Below are 15,311 nucleotides of genomic sequence, written 5' to 3'. Positions count from 1 at the left end.
TGGGAGACCTCACTAATCTGTCTGTGTTCATAGGCCATGGTCTCACCTTCTGTTATTATTTCACGTTTTTTTTTTTTTTAATTTATTTCTGAGAGAGAGAGAGAGAGAGACAGCGTAAGAAGGGGAGAGTCAGAGAGAAAGGGAGACACAGAATCTGAAACAGGCTCCAGGCTCTGAGCTAGCTGTCAGCACAGAGCCTGATGTGGGGCTCGAACCCACGAACCGGGAGATCATGACCTGAGCTGAAGTCAGATGCTTAACCAACTGAGCCACCCAGGCGCCCCTATTATTATTTCACGTTTTGCTGAATGATTTTGACCCATAATGACGTATCACATGTATGCAAGTGTTAAGGCTAAAGTGACTGTGAGACTTTAAACACAAATATTACTTTGCATTGAAATGGGTGTTTTACAGTGGCTTGAGTCAGGGAAACACCTTCCAAAAACTCATCAGCTTTTAATTAGAGATTGGTGGAAGACTTCTGACATCGTGGAAGGTATCATAAAAGTTACGGTAGCCTGCAAAGAAATGATCACAAGTGTGAATGAATCAAGCTGAAGGAAACTTTGCCTGTGGGATAGCAGGACTTCAGCGGATATGGAGGGAAAAACAAGTGCAATATAGCAACACCAGAAACTATGCTTCAGCGATATGGTCACCTAAATCACACTGATTACATTAAGTTAATGTTCCCACTTATAAAAATGTGTTCTCAGGGCGCCTAGGTGGCTTAGTCGGTTAAGCGTCCGACTTTCACTTAGGTCATGATCTTGCGGTTCATGGGTTCGAGCCCCGCGTCGGGCTCTGTGCTGACTGCCAGCTCAGAGCCTGGAGCCTGTTTCAGTCTGTATCTCCCTCTCTCTCTGACCCTCCCCTGCTCACGCTGTCTCTCTCTCTCTCCTAGAAATAAATAAATATTTAAAAAAAAAATGTGTTCTCTTGGCTAAATATTTTTTAAATTTTTTAAACGCTTATTTATTTTTGAGAGAAAGACAGAGTGAGAGAAAAGCGAGTGGGGGAGGATCAGAGAGAGAGGGAGACACAGAATCCGAAGCAGGCTCCAGGCTCTGAGCTGTCAGCACAGAGCCAATGTCGGGGCTCGAACTCAGGAACCGTGAGATCATGACCTGAGCTGAAGTTGCTCACTTAGGGGCACCTGGATGGCTCAGTCGGTTAAGCGTCCGACTTCGGCTTAGGGCATGATCTCACGGTTCGTGGATTTGAGCCCTGCATAGGGCTCTGTGCTGACAGTTAGCTCAGAGCCTGGAGCCTGTTTCAGATTTTGTGTCTCCCTCTCTCTCTGATTCTCCCCTGCTCACGCTGTCTGTCTCTCTCTCAGAAATAAATAAAACATTAAAAAAAATTTTGAAGCTGGTCACTTAACCGACTGAACCATCCAGCCACCTCCGTTAGTATTTTTTAATGTTTATTTATTTTGAGAGAGAGAGAGACAGATGTGCGCACGTGAGCAAGGGAGGGGCAGAGAGAATCCTGAGCATGTTGTCAGTGCAGGGCCCGCCACAGGGCTCAATCCCACGAACCTTGAGATCAGGACTTGAGCTGAATCTGATGCTTAACCAACTGAGCCACCCATGCTCCCCTCTCTCTGCTAATAGACTATTCTTTTTTTTTTTAATGTTTATTTTTGAGAGAGAGAGACAGAGACAGAGCACAAGTGGGGAATGGGCAGAGAGAGAGAGGGAGACACAGAATCCGAAGCAGGCTTCAGGCTCCACACTATCAGTGTGGAGCCAGACGCGGGGCTCGAATTCACGAACCATGAGATCATGACCTGAGCCAAAATTGGACGCTTAACCGACTGAGCCACCCAGGCACCCCTAAATAGACTATTCTTGAATGGGCTGCAGTTGCAGCCTTGGAAAGTGGCACAAATCAGGAATAAATGATTCTTGGTCACATCATAGAAACTCAAATATAGAAAACTCAAATAAGGAAATTTATTGGGTCTCGTAACAAAAAATCTAGACAGAGCATTGGCTTTAGGCACAGCTGGGTCTAGAAGTTAGAATAATGGTACCAGGAGTGTGTCTAAAACAGTTTTGTCTGGCTTTCCCCTGAGTTAGCATCACTCTCAGGTGGGGTTCTCACTTGTTGGAGGCAACTTTTTATAGTTCTAGGCCTGTAGTGAGACCTTCATTCTCTAACTTCCATGACACAACCAAAGCAGGACTCGGACTGACCAGCCTGGTCATGTGTCCAGGGGGGTCAGTGAGGCCAGCAAGGAACAGAAGCCCCAAATTGTGGAAGGCAGTGCCCAAAAGAAAAAGAAGAATCCTGTGCTGAGGAAGAGAGGCATGCTGTGTACACAGAAGATCACAGAGGCCCAAGTATAATAACAGACATGGAAAGAGGATCATGTAAAAAAAGTACACCTGAAAACTCATGGGTGACATGACTTAATGCCTGTGATGTTATTTTTAACTATTCTGGAGAGAAAAGTGGGGGCAGAGAGGAGACAGAAAGTCAGCGAAACTGATCAGTGTTAAAGCTGGATAGTACATACCTGAGCACTCCTTATATTATCTATTCTGCTTTGGTGAGCGTTTACAATTTTGCTTAAAGAGGGGAGCCTGGGTGGCTCAGTCGGTTAAGCGTCCGACTTCAGCTCAGGTTATGATCTCACGGTTTGTGGGTTCAAGTCCCATGTCGGGCTCTGTGCTGACAGCTAGCTCAGAGCCTGGAGCCTGCTTCGGAGTCTGTGTCTCCCTCTCTCTGACCCTCCCCTGCTCACGCTGTCTCTCTCTCTCTCTCAAAAATAAATAAAACATTGAAAAAAATTTTTGCTTAAAGAAGTTGAGAACAAAAATAAATGCAGTTTCTAATTGGGTACAATTGTTTCTAAGAAATAAAAGGTAAGAGAGACGCTGAGAGGAAAGATTATATGTCACTTGTCCAGAAGCACACGTCTTGGGATAGAGCCTTTCCTTAGACAGCTGATTTATCTATTTTTGGCCCTAGAAATGTTATCAGTTCAGAGTTTACTCAGAAACAGAAACCACTCTGGGTATTTCAGAGAGAGGGAATTTAATATATGAAATTGGTTCCAAAAGTCTAAGAAGGGCCAGAACAGCAAAATGGAAAGGAGGGCCCAGAGGGAGCGAGAAGGATTCCAGTCATACATTAGAAGCTGCTGTGCCCCCGACCTGGAGCCCACGAGCCTGTGCTGGCTGCTGTGTGGTTGATGCTGTCACAGTCAGTTCTGGATCTGCCAATCAGATGCCACTTTTGTCAGCAATGGAAAGTCCGAAGGATAGAAAGGCTTTGGAGTCCAGAATCACGTACCCCATGCCACTACACCAGCCAGCAGCCACCCGCTGCCTCCCCACTGCCCCAAACAGGACATTTTTATCACTTCTTGGCCTTTTGGCTAACACCAATTGTAAAACAGGAAACTTCTTTTCCTTTTACTGACCTCCTATCAGTGCTTCCTATTAAAAGGATTGGGGGCGCCTGGGTGGCTTAGTCGGTTAAGCGTCCGACTTTCACTTAGGTCATGATCTCGCGGTTCGTGGGTTCGAGCCCCGCGTCGGGCTCTGTGCTGACTGCCAGCTCAGAGCCTGGAGCCTGTTTCAGTCTGTGACTCCCTCTCTCTCTGACCCTCCCATGCTCACGCTGTCTCTCTCTCTCTCTCTCTTCTATAAATAAATAAAAACATTAAAAAAAAAAAATTTAAAAGGATTGAACCGGAAGCCAGCTGCAAGGAAGGAAGCCCGGGAAATGTCATTTGCAGAATTCCAGTTCCATCAGAGAGTAGAGTAGAGCAGGGCAGATGTTCAGCTGAGAGACGACATGACCAGCACAGTCCACCTTCTGGACAGCTTGACATCTATATACATCACTCTTCTCATCTTTAAAATTCTAAATAAATTCACGAGTCTGTTTTACAATATGTAACTATCCTTTGTACCAAAAAAAAAAAAAAAGTCCTCACCCACGCCCAAAATGGGTGATGTTAATTCCTCTTCTAGGTCAGCCATAATCAAATTTATTAGAATCATGTGATGTTTCCCTGCTGGAAGCATTCCTGCCTTGGGAGCTAAGTCCTTGGCAGGGACAGAAAGCAAAAATTCTGTAAATGGGTTATTAGAGATAAAAGTGAAAGCAATTCCATCCCCTGATTTCTAGAAGTAAGTATTCTAGCTATGGAAAAAATAGTATTATGTATTGGTCAGTGGTTAAAAGCATATACTATATCCATTTGCAGGGTTTTTTAAAAGTTTATTTATTTATTTTGAGAGAGAGAAATTGAGTGCACATGCACGAAAGGGGGAGAGGCATAAAGAGAGGGAGAGAAAGAATCCCAAGCAGACTGTGAGCTGTCAGCATGGACACCAAGCCCAACTCAGGGCTTGTTCTCAGCGAACCATGAGATCATGACCTGAGCTGAAATCGAGAGTCAGCTGCTTAACTGACTGGGCCACCCAGACACTCCAACCATATCCATTTGGGTAACACCCCTATCTCTCAGGCTCTCATCCCCCAGATGGGTCATAATGGAATATTCACTTGGTTAGTCTACCATTTTATCAGGTGAGCCGCTTCTGGGTGGCAGAGCACATGGCAAGCTTCATGGCAGCCAGGGAAGGAGGCTAGCTGACAGCCACAGAACAGATCATCTTGTCCACCTGATTTCTTTTTTTTCTTTTTTTTACAAATAGTTTATTGTCAAGTTGGTTTCCATATAACACCCAGTGCTCATCCCCACAAGTGCCCTCTTCCATGCCCATCTCCCCCCTCCCCCCCACACCCATGAGTCCTCAGTTTGTTCTCAGCATTCAAGAGTCTCTCATGGTTTGCCTCTCTCCCTTTTCCCCACCATTTCCCCCCTTTCTTCTCCCCCATGGTCCTCCATTAAGTTCCTCCTAATCTTCCTATATGGGCAAACGTATGATATTTGTCCTTTTCTGCCTGATTTATTTCGCTAAGCATAACACCCTCAAGGTCCATCCATGTTGCTACACATGGCCAGATTTCATTCTTTCTCATTGCCAGTATTCCATCATATAGATAAACCACATCTTCTTGATCCATTCGTCTGTTGATGAACACTTAGGCTCTTTCCATGTTTTACCTATTGTTGAGAGTGCTGCTATGAACATTGGGGTACATGTGCTCCTATGCATCAGCATTTCTGTAGCCCTTGGGTAAATTCCTAGCAGTGCTATTGCTGGGTCATAGGGGAGTTCTATTGTTAATTTCCCGAGGAACCTCCACACTGTTTTCCAGAGGGGCTGTACCAGTTTACATTCCCACCAACAGTGTAGGAGGGTGCCTGTTTCTCCACATCCTCGCCTGCATCTAGAGTTCTCTGATTTGCTCATTTTAGCCACTCTGACTGGTGTGAGGTGGTATCTCAGTGTGGTTTTGATTTGTATTTTCCTGATGAGGAGGGATGCTGAGCATTGTTTCATGTGTCTGTTGGCCATCTGGATGTCCTCTTTGGAGAAGTGTCTGTTCATGTCTTCTGCCCATTTCTTCACTGGGTTGTTTGTTTTTTGAGTGTGGAGTTTGGTGAGTTCCTTATAGATTTTGGATATTAACTCTTTATCTGATATGTCATTTGCAACTATCTTTTCCCATTCCATTGGTAGCCTATTGGTTTTGTGGGTTGTTTCCTTTGCCATGCAGAAGCTTTTAATCTTGATGAAGTCCCAATAGTTTATTTTTGCTCTTGATTCCTTTGCTTTTGGGGATGTGTCAAGTAAGAAGTTGCTGCGTTGTCCACCTGATTTCTGAAAACCTCCTCTGCACTGGGCACCCTTTATTAAACATTCGCTTGAGCCCTAAAACTTTATACTCTGTGCCCACTCCAAGAGGCATATCCCCCCTGCCTTTTCTCCACATGCCTCTTCCTCACATGTCCATCAATCCTTCTATCCAATTCTTTCTAAATCCTTGATCGTTTGGCCAACTTGTTAGCCATTGTCCACGGATCAAGGTAAAACCTGTGCCTGTGTCTGTCTCTTTGTCGAGGCAAAGTGGACAGCCAGATAGTCACTGGAGAGACTTGCCTTCCCAGTGGCTTTCAGGGGCACTTCCGATTGGAGTTATGATATTTCTGCCCCCCACTTCCTGCTGGTGCCAGTATATTGTACAGAATCGTCTGTAAAACAGGCTGTAACTTTTTCTTCCTCAGTCAGCCAGTTCAGGGTACCCAACAGCTGTATGTGTGAGTGGTGGGAAAGCAGCGGTGTACTAGGAGTGGGAGCTGTGGCGTGGGCCCCCTGCTCGTGAACTTATTTGTGGACGCAGGACCTGTTCAGTTCATAATGTTTGATCTTGGTGATGAAGTGCTCCTGCGCATGCCCAGATGTATAATTTGATGCATCAGTAACACCCATAATAGGCAACTCAGACATAGCCACTTGATGTCCATGGTCAGGCATCAAGCTCTAATAAGAGGGTCTGGTGGCATTCCAAAAGCTTTTTTTTTTTTTTTATAGTTTTATTTATTTTTGAGAGAGAGATAGAGCATGAGCAAGGGAGGGGCAGAGAGAGAGTGAACACAGAATCTGAAGCAGGCTCCAGGCTCTGAGCTGTCAGCACAGAGCCCGACGCGGGACTCGAACTCACGAACCGTGAGATCATGACCTGAGCCAAAGTCGGACGCTTAACCGACTGAGCCACCCAGGCGCCTCTCTTTTTGAAAAGGAGAATAGTTATTTGGTAGAGAGGTATGATGGTTAATTTTATGTGTCAACTTGACTAGTCTACAGGGTACCTGGTAATTTGGTCAAACATTATTCTGGGTGATTCTGTGAGAATGATTTTGGATGCATTTAACATTGAAACTGATAGTAAAGCAGATTGCCCTCCCTAATGTGGGTCAGCCTCGTCCAATCAGTGGAAGGCCTCAATAGAACAAAGGGCCGATCTTCTCCCATGTAAGAAACTACTTCCTCCTGCCTGTCTATGTCAAGCTGGTACACTGGGTTTTATTCTGCCTTTGGACTCCAGCTGAAGCATTGGCTCTTTCTGGGTCTTAAGCCTGCCAGCCTTTGAACTAGAATTTACATCATTGGCTTTCCTGGTTCTCAGGCCTTCAGTCTTGGACTGGAACTACCCCATCAGTTCCCTTGGGTCTCCAGCTTGCCAACTGCAGATTCTTGGACTTGTTAGCCTCCAGAATCATTTGAGCCAATTCCTTGTAATAAATTTTATATATATGTCTGTGTGTGTGTGTGTGTGTGTGTGTGTGTGCGCGCGCGCACGTGTGCATTCTTTTGGTTCCCTTTCTCTGGAGAATGCTAATACAAGAAGTATTGGATTTTCTCCCAAATTCTAAGGGCCTTAATTCCCCTACTGGGGATGGCCATTGGCGCCGTAAAGCATCCTCTAACACCATGGAGTTGCCGTGTCATAAGGTCTACGTAACAGAGCAACTTGCTCTGTAGCCTCGGCCTTCTGCGGTAGGGCCACAATGGAAACTGTCCATCTTATGAGTTACTCAGGGTATGGGTTGGAATAGCCCCTAGGTGAGGCATAGTCTTGCTTCCAAACCAAAAGATTCCTCCAGCTTGCTGTCTCCCTTTTTGTGGTGGGTGGCATTAGGTAGAACAGTGTGTCTTTCGCTTTATATTGGGCTAATCCCATCTTGTCCCAGATCATGTGACCCCTAAACATTTCAGCGAGGAGGCAGGACCCTCAGTCTTCAGGGTCTTTGTCTCCTGCCTTCTGGCATGCAGATGTCTTACTGAAGTACCTAGGATCGCTGCTGCTTTTTGTTCATTGTGTTCAGTCAGCGTGATATCGTAAATGCATGAACCGTTGTCACTGACAGTTAAGAGCAAACTGCTGCTCATGTGTCTTGCTAATCCATTAGAGAGTCAGAAACATCTCTCCAAGTCAACAGCTGTATCTAACAGGTGCCAGCTCCTATGCTGATTTGTTCCATTGGAAAAGATCACATCTGGAACAACAGCTACAATTAGAATTACTCATTGACTAAGTAACTGTAATCTACAGTCAGTCTCCAAGACCCATCCACCTCCTGCAGAGGCCACATGGGAAATTAAATTCAGAAGTGATAGGAATCACCACCCTAGTATCTTTCAAGCCCTTGCTGGTGGCATTGATCTCTGCATATCCTCTCGAGATACAGTGTTGTTTTAGTTTGTCCTGGTAGGGAGAGGAAGTTAAGAATTCTTCCTTCTTACAATAATAGCCCTCACACTGTGATCAGGAGGCAAATGTGGGGCTTCCTGCCAATTCCTTTTTAGAACTGTACGTTAGAAACTGAGGAGATAGCCATAGACTCATGCCAGAACCCCATTTATTGCTTGACCTTGATGAGCTCCTGCTTGGACTGGTGGGTCGCAATGCTGTTCTGGGTACCCAGGGATTAACATCAATTCAGAACCAATATCTAGCAATCCCTGGAGGGTCTAGATATTACCCTTTCCCAGTCTTCAGTCATCCGAGTACGTGATTTCATTTACATTCATTTAGTAGGACATTATTTACCAGGATATTATCTCAGGTCTCTCTGAGGGAGACATGGAGGAAATGTTCCAGTATGTACTTGTGGTAGTATAGTATCTATCCTTCTTTGATCAAAGGTTCAACAAATCCAGGTCTGTACATTGGTTTAGTTAGGTCTGTGGTATATATGACAGGCTGTCATGCCCCCGTATGGCAAACTAAGTCAGATTCTTGCCCAAGAGACCTAGAATTTCTGTTTACTTGGGGTTTTTTTGCATTTGTTTGTTAGTTGGGTTTTTGATTATAGAGATCAATTTAAGAGTTTAGGAAGCTGTTCATCTGGATAATTCTTAGAGACAACATGGTCAACCAGCCATGGCCAAAGACCCACCCCTGCTGTATATATGGTAATTGTATACACATTGTCTCAGGCATTTAACCACTGTCGCTTGGCCTTTGCCACTCTGGAATCTCATCATCCCCATTTCAGTGAAGACATCTCCCTTTGTCATTTCCATCCTATAGGTGACAGCTGCAATATCTTAGTGAAGGAAGTGTCGTCTGGACATCTGGGTTTCTCCCTCCACATTATGGCAGGAATTCTGGCATCTCAGCTTCATCGAATATAGTCCACCCTTGAGTTCAAGTTGTGATCTTCCCTTGAAACAGATTTTTAGAGCCATTCCCAAGTGTTTGAACTAACACATAAAATCCAGTGCAGCGAATAAATCCAGCCTGTTTCAACATGGCGTCCCTCAGAATCCATCACTGAACATATTCCCGTGTCTGCCAAGGTAAATTAGAAAACGCTTGCAGTATTTTTGGTTTTATAAATTATCTCCTCCCACGTGATATTTTTTCCATTATCCTGCTGGGAAATGCTGATCCTGGTTATGGTCCGTGGCAATGACGGGTGGTGAGATGTGTCTGGAGGAAAATTGGCACCCTCTTGTAAGGTAGTTCCCTCAGGTGTGTTATTACAGAGTCTTCAGGAAAGGGAAGGCTAGTCTCCTCAAAGGAGAGGCTGCTTGCTGGCAAGAGAGACTCTTGGGAATTTAGCAGTTCAAGGTTCTCAGAGTGTCTGCATCTATTGAAATGTTCCCAGTCCCAGGGTCTCCTTCACAATCAGTGCCAAACATGTAAGAGACTTGGTCAGATGTAAAATCAACGTAAGTTACAACCCATACAGTTACATTTAGTGTCTGATTTTTAGCTATATCTACACTGTGGCTTCACAGAGATTCCTTTAAGGCCACTGTCAAAGTTCTCTGGTTTTCTAACGGTTGATCTGAGTTTTACATTTTTGAATGTTTATTTATTTATTTTTAATTTTTTGATTGTTTATTTTTGAGAGAGACGGAGTGTGAGTAGGGGAGGGGCTGGGAGAGAGGGAGACACAGAATCCAAAACAGGCTCCAGGCTCAGAGCTGTCAGCACAGAGCCGGACGCGGCACTCAAACTCCTGAACTGTGAGATCATGACCTGAGCAGAAGTTGGATGCCTAACCAACTGAGCCACCTCATTAAATATTTATTTTTGAGAGACAGCGTGAGTGGGGGAGGAGCAGAGAGGACAGAGGATCTGAAGCGGGCCCTAGGCTGACAGCAGAGAGCCCAATGTGGGGCTCGAACCCACAAACCATGAGATCACGATCTGAGCCAAAGTCAGATGCTTAACCGACTGAGCCATCCAGGCGCCCCAAGCTGAGTTTAAAGCTTGGAGCTTGTCATTTCCTTTCTGCCGGTGCTCCAGGAAGCAGCTCACCTGATGAGTCCTTGTAGTCATCATTACTAATGTCATGTTGAAATGCAGCAGCCATTTGGTCTCCCAAAGTGTTGGCTTCAATAGGACCTCATCCTCCTAAGCAAATGATGATAAGTAATCATAAATGCCACCACAGGACATGGATCGCCAGTATTTCCATTTTTCATTGGCAGTAAAGCCATCATTCTGTTCAAGCTCAAAACAGTCAGCAAACCAATCCCCAAACCCTATTTTAGAGAGTCTGTTTCCTGGGACCTTTTCTGTTACCCAGCTTATATAGTAAGAGTCCCATCCAGAAAACAGAAGCCATTCTAGATATTCCGGACAAAGATAATTTAGTACTGGAAATCACACAGGTGTGGGAAGGTGTGGAAGAACACAAAGGAGGATGGGGCTGGGGAAACAAAAGAAGGAAATGATCCTGAGGGATCACAGGCTGCTAATGCCCCTAGAAGCTGGAGCCCATGAGCATATACCTGCTGCTGCACTTTCAGGGAGACAGTCAGTCCAGGATCCGCTGAAGAGGTACCACATCCATCAAAGCTGGAACAACCAGAAAGATTCCGCATCTGCCTGAGCTGCTGTAGCCCAGAATCCTGCTGCCCCACTGCTGCTACAGCAACCACCAGCAACTGTGAGAGCCAGAGCAGGAAGTTTCCCTCTTCCTCCGGCCCTCCGAGTGTCATTGTATATATCCCGCAGGAAGCCAGCTGGTGACAGATCCTGGGTAAGATAGTTTGCAGACTCTCAGCCCCATCAGAACAGAGCAGAATATGGGGCGCCAGGGTGGCCCAGTCAGTTAAATGTCCAACTTCGGCTCAGGTCATGATCTCACGGTGCGTGAGTTCAGGGCCCGCGTCGGGCTCTGTGCTGATGGCTCAAAGCCTGGAGCCTGCTTCAAATTCTGTCTCCCTCTTTCTCTGCCCTTCCCCTGCTTGTGCTCTGTTTCTCTCTCTCAAAAAAATTAATAAACATTTTTAGAAAATCAGAAAAAAAGAACAGAGTAGAATATAAAAAGGCAGTTTGGGGGCTGAAAAACAATAGGTAAATAACCAGTAGAGAAACCAAAATCAGTTGTCTTAGTTAAAGCCCCTGATTCCTTACAAGGGCAAAGAACAAATGTATTCAGCCATAGATGGGTAGTTTAAAGAAAAAAGGCAGTTTCTCCTGCTTGTCAGTTGCTGTAGTGTATCCATTGAACAGTTTCACCAGCAGAAATCCCTTAAATATTTACTGAGTATTACTATGCTGTAAGCTGGGCTCATGCTGTTATACTTTAATCTTGTGATTTAAGAGGAAAGCATAAATCAGAGTAGATTAAACATCAGATATACATGTTTATATTAACTACTGTAAATCTACCACATTTGCCATATCCTCGTCGTTTTCACAGATAATGCTATTTTACGTAGAGATCAGAGGCATCGGAAATGAGCCCTGATATCATCTCCTTCCTTTAGAGATCTGTACACTTTTTCATGATCTCTTTCTCTCTCAGAGAAGAAGGTACCCTGTCCTCCTACGCCTCACCAATCCTTTCCAACAATAACCATTTTAGTGTGTTCTCAGTCTCATTCCTCTCTGCCTCATCTGGAAATGTATTTCTTCAGTGACTTGTTTCTTTCCAGAATACTCAAATTCTTCTTCAGTCTTGATGCCACCTCTCCTTACTACCACTATCTGCCTATTCTTTCCCTCCAGAGCAAAATTCTGTGAAAAGAGTCATATGTACTTGCTCCTCTCATCCCATTCTCCCTGAAACTCACCCCAGCACAGACAGGGACACAGATACACACGTACACACATGCACATACAATAGGTGCACACACACATGCCACACTCACATACACACCACACGTGCTCACACGCGCATGTGAACACACACCACACACCACTGATATATCCAGTGGTCAACTCTTAGTCCTTGACTTACTAAAACGAACACAGCCGACTGCCCCGTCTCCTTGAAGCACTTTCTTCACTTCCAGGATGTCTTCCTGGCTTTCTGGTTTTCCTCTGGTATCTTCGCTTGTTCCTCATCCTCCTAGTCCCTAAATGTCAGAGGGCCAGGGACTCACCTCTTCTACGTGGCCTGCCTCCTTTGGTAACCACATCTAGTCTCATGACTTTAAATACCATCCAAATGCGGATTCCCAGTTCACATCTCCAGCCTGGACCTGTTCCCTCAACTCTGCTCTTATATCCAACCGCCCACCCTTCATCTCCTGTTGGATCGATAACAGGACATGTTAAATTTAACATGTCCAAACCTGAGCTGCAGAGACAGGTCCCCACAGGTTCCTCTCCTAGTCTTCCCCATTTCAGTAAAGGGCACCTCCACTCTGCCAGTACCGTGCCGTGGACCTCGGGGTCACCCTTGATTGTTCTCTTCTCCCCCACGAGTGGGAGAGGGGCAGAGGGAGAGGGAGACACAGAATCTGAAACAGGCTCCAGGCTCTGAGCTAGCTGTCAGCACAGAACCCGATGCGGGGCTCAAACCCATGAACCGTGAGATCATGACCTGAGCCGAAGTCAGACGCTCAACCGACTGTGTCACCCAGGCGCCCCTCACTCAGCCTCTTCAACTTATTCTTAATCCTGTCTTGGAATTAGAGCCTCCTTTCAGGGCTGGAGAACATGGCACTGGGGATTCAGCTGCCAACGTGGCAACTATTCACTTGAGGGAATAGTCTCATGACTGTCCTTTGACACAATCCGCTGCTGTTCATTCCGCCCAGCCTCAGCCTTCTCTCTCAGAGGTCCTCTGTTCCTCCTTCTACTTGTCAAAGGCAGTGTTCGGGTCTCTCCAGTCAGGAGACAATTTTCAACTTTGCTTTCCCTGTTAAACATCTCCCCTATCAACTCTCAGGCGCCTGTTTAAATTTGCACAGAGTGGAGCACCTGGGTGGCTCAGTCGGTTGAACGTCTGACTTTGGCTCAGGTCATGATCTCGCGGTTCGTGGGTTCGAGCCCCGCGTTGGGCTCTGTGCTGACAGCTCAGAGCCTGGAGCCTGCTTCGGATTCTGTGTCTTCCTCTCCCTCTGACTGTCCCCTGCTCACTCTCTCTCTCTCTCTCTCTCTCTCTCTCTGTCTCTCTCAGAAATAAATAAAACATTTAAAAACAATTAAAAAAATAAATTTGCACAGAGTGACTACCGTTTGCAACACTTAACAATACTGGTGCCCATGTGGAATGTCTACAGATCACCTAGAAAGCAAAATCTTACTGAAATTTAAACTAAACAAAAACCACTCTCCTCCAAGGAATTACCTTTTCTCTAAAACTTTACACAACACTTTCATGTCTGAAAAAGAACTGGCAATGTCTTGGATATCAATTAATCATTCCTCTATGAAATCAGTTTCAATCCCTTTCATAATCAGGAGTAGATTTTAGAGAAAAGCTGCACTGGGGCTCCTGGGTGGCTCGGTTGTTTAAGTGTCCAGCCAGCTCAGGTCATAATCTCGCAGTTCATGGGCTTGAGCCCCACATCGGGCTCTATGCCCACAGCTCAGAGCCTGGAGCCCGCTTCAGATTCTGTGTCTCCCTCTCCCTCTGCCCTGCCCCTGCCTGTGCTCTCTCTCTCTCTCTCAAGAATCAATAAAACACTAAAAAAATCTAAAAAATAAGAAAAGCTGTACTAATAATTAGATGGAAGTTAGCTTATCAAAGAATTCAGCATCTTCAGAAATAACTTATAAAATGGGGTTCTCTGGTTACAAATAAAAGGAAAGCCAACTCATGTTGGCTTAAGGAAAATGACATTTATTGGGTCAAGTAACTGGAAAGTCCAAGGATAGATAGAGCTTAAGGCATTTCTGGGACTAGGGTTGGGGTTGGTAAAAAGAAGCAGCCTGTGGTGATTTTTGTAAATAAAACTTTATTAGAACACTACCCTACCCATTGCGTCTCCTCTTGTCTATGGCTGCTTTTGCGCCAGTGGCAGAATTGAGTAACATAGTGGTGAAGCTGAGGAGTTGTGAGAGAGAGCTATGCCCCACTATGATGTGTGGGTCCCCCACCCCCATCAAGCAATTCTCCAACACGAATCCAACTCAGTTCTGACACTGTCTACCTGGAGATAGCATCAGATTTACAGGTTAAGGGCTCAGTCCCACAAGACTGTCCCCAGTTGAGATGCCCATCACTAGTCCAGGTTGTTACCTGTGCTTCACCCCTTTCTTGGGTTCGCATAGTTTATGCTAGAGTGGCTCACAGAATTAAGGAAACCAGTTTACTTACCAGATTACCGGTTCATTACAAAAGATATTAAAGGATACAGCTGAACAGCCAGATGAAGAGATACATAGGGCAAGGTCCCAAATGTAGGAACGTCTATCCCATGGGGCTTGGGGCCAACCAGTGGATGCATTCTGGTTCACCAACCTGGAAACTCTCAGAACCCTGTCCTTCTGGGGTTCTATGTACGCTTCAGTACATAGGTGTGATTGATTAAATCATCGGCTGTTGGAGCTTGATTCAATTTCCAGCTCCTCCCCTCTCTCTAGAGGTCACGGGGAGGGACTGAAAGTTCTAACCCTCTAGTCTAATGAATCTAATGTAATGGTCGCTTCCCCTAGCATGCACACACACGCCCCCCACCCCATCCCCGCTCCCATCTTAGGGGACTTCCAAGAGTCACCTCATTAACATAAACTCAGCTGTGGTTGAAAGAGTCTTCTTGTGAATAGCAAGACACCCATGTCACCTTTATGGCTCTGAAGTGATTTCAGAGGATGAGGATGAAAGACCAAATATGAGAACGAAAGATGCCCCCAGGGACATCTGGGTGGCCCAATCAGTTAAACCTCCAACTCTTGATTTCAGCTCAGGTCATGATCTCACGGTTTGTGAGATCGAGCCCTGCATCTGGCTTTGTGCTGACAGCACAGACCCTGCTTGGGATTCTCTCTTCCTCTCTCTCTGCTCCTCCATGTTCATGTACTTGCTCTCTCTCTCAAAAAAATCAACATTCTTTTAAAAGATGCTATTATTGCTCTTATTGCTTAGGCAATTATAAGGGTTTGAGAAGCAATGAGCTGGGGACCATTGGCAAAGTCAAAAATATATATTTATTATAGGGGCGCCTGGGTGGCTCAGT

General features: G+C 45.5%; 1 protein-coding gene across 3 annotated transcripts in view; it reads left to right on the top strand.

Moving 5' to 3' along the window:
- ZBTB8A (zinc finger and BTB domain containing 8A) overlaps positions 1-15,311 on the top strand; it is a 71,264-nt gene that overhangs the window by 31,711 nt on the left and 24,242 nt on the right. Inside the window, exon 3 of one of the 3 annotated variants that reach the window (XM_039234107.1) lies at positions 8,971-9,239. The exons of 1 other annotated variant lie outside the window; for it this stretch is intronic. The gene's annotated coding sequence lies outside the window, so the exon portion shown is untranslated. Of the gene's footprint in view, positions 1-8,970; positions 9,240-10,852; positions 10,937-15,311 lie in introns of those variants that run through there. One more of the 3 variants, XM_039234130.1, reaches the window with a different exon arrangement.

The sequence above is a fragment of the Hyaena hyaena genome, unplaced genomic scaffold (genome assembly GCF_003009895.1).
Source record: "Hyaena hyaena isolate Hyena2069 unplaced genomic scaffold, ASM300989v1 scaffold_3, whole genome shotgun sequence".
Lineage (NCBI taxonomy): Eukaryota > Metazoa > Chordata > Mammalia > Carnivora > Hyaenidae > Hyaena > Hyaena hyaena.
This window is presented reverse-complemented; position numbering and strand designations above follow the sequence as displayed.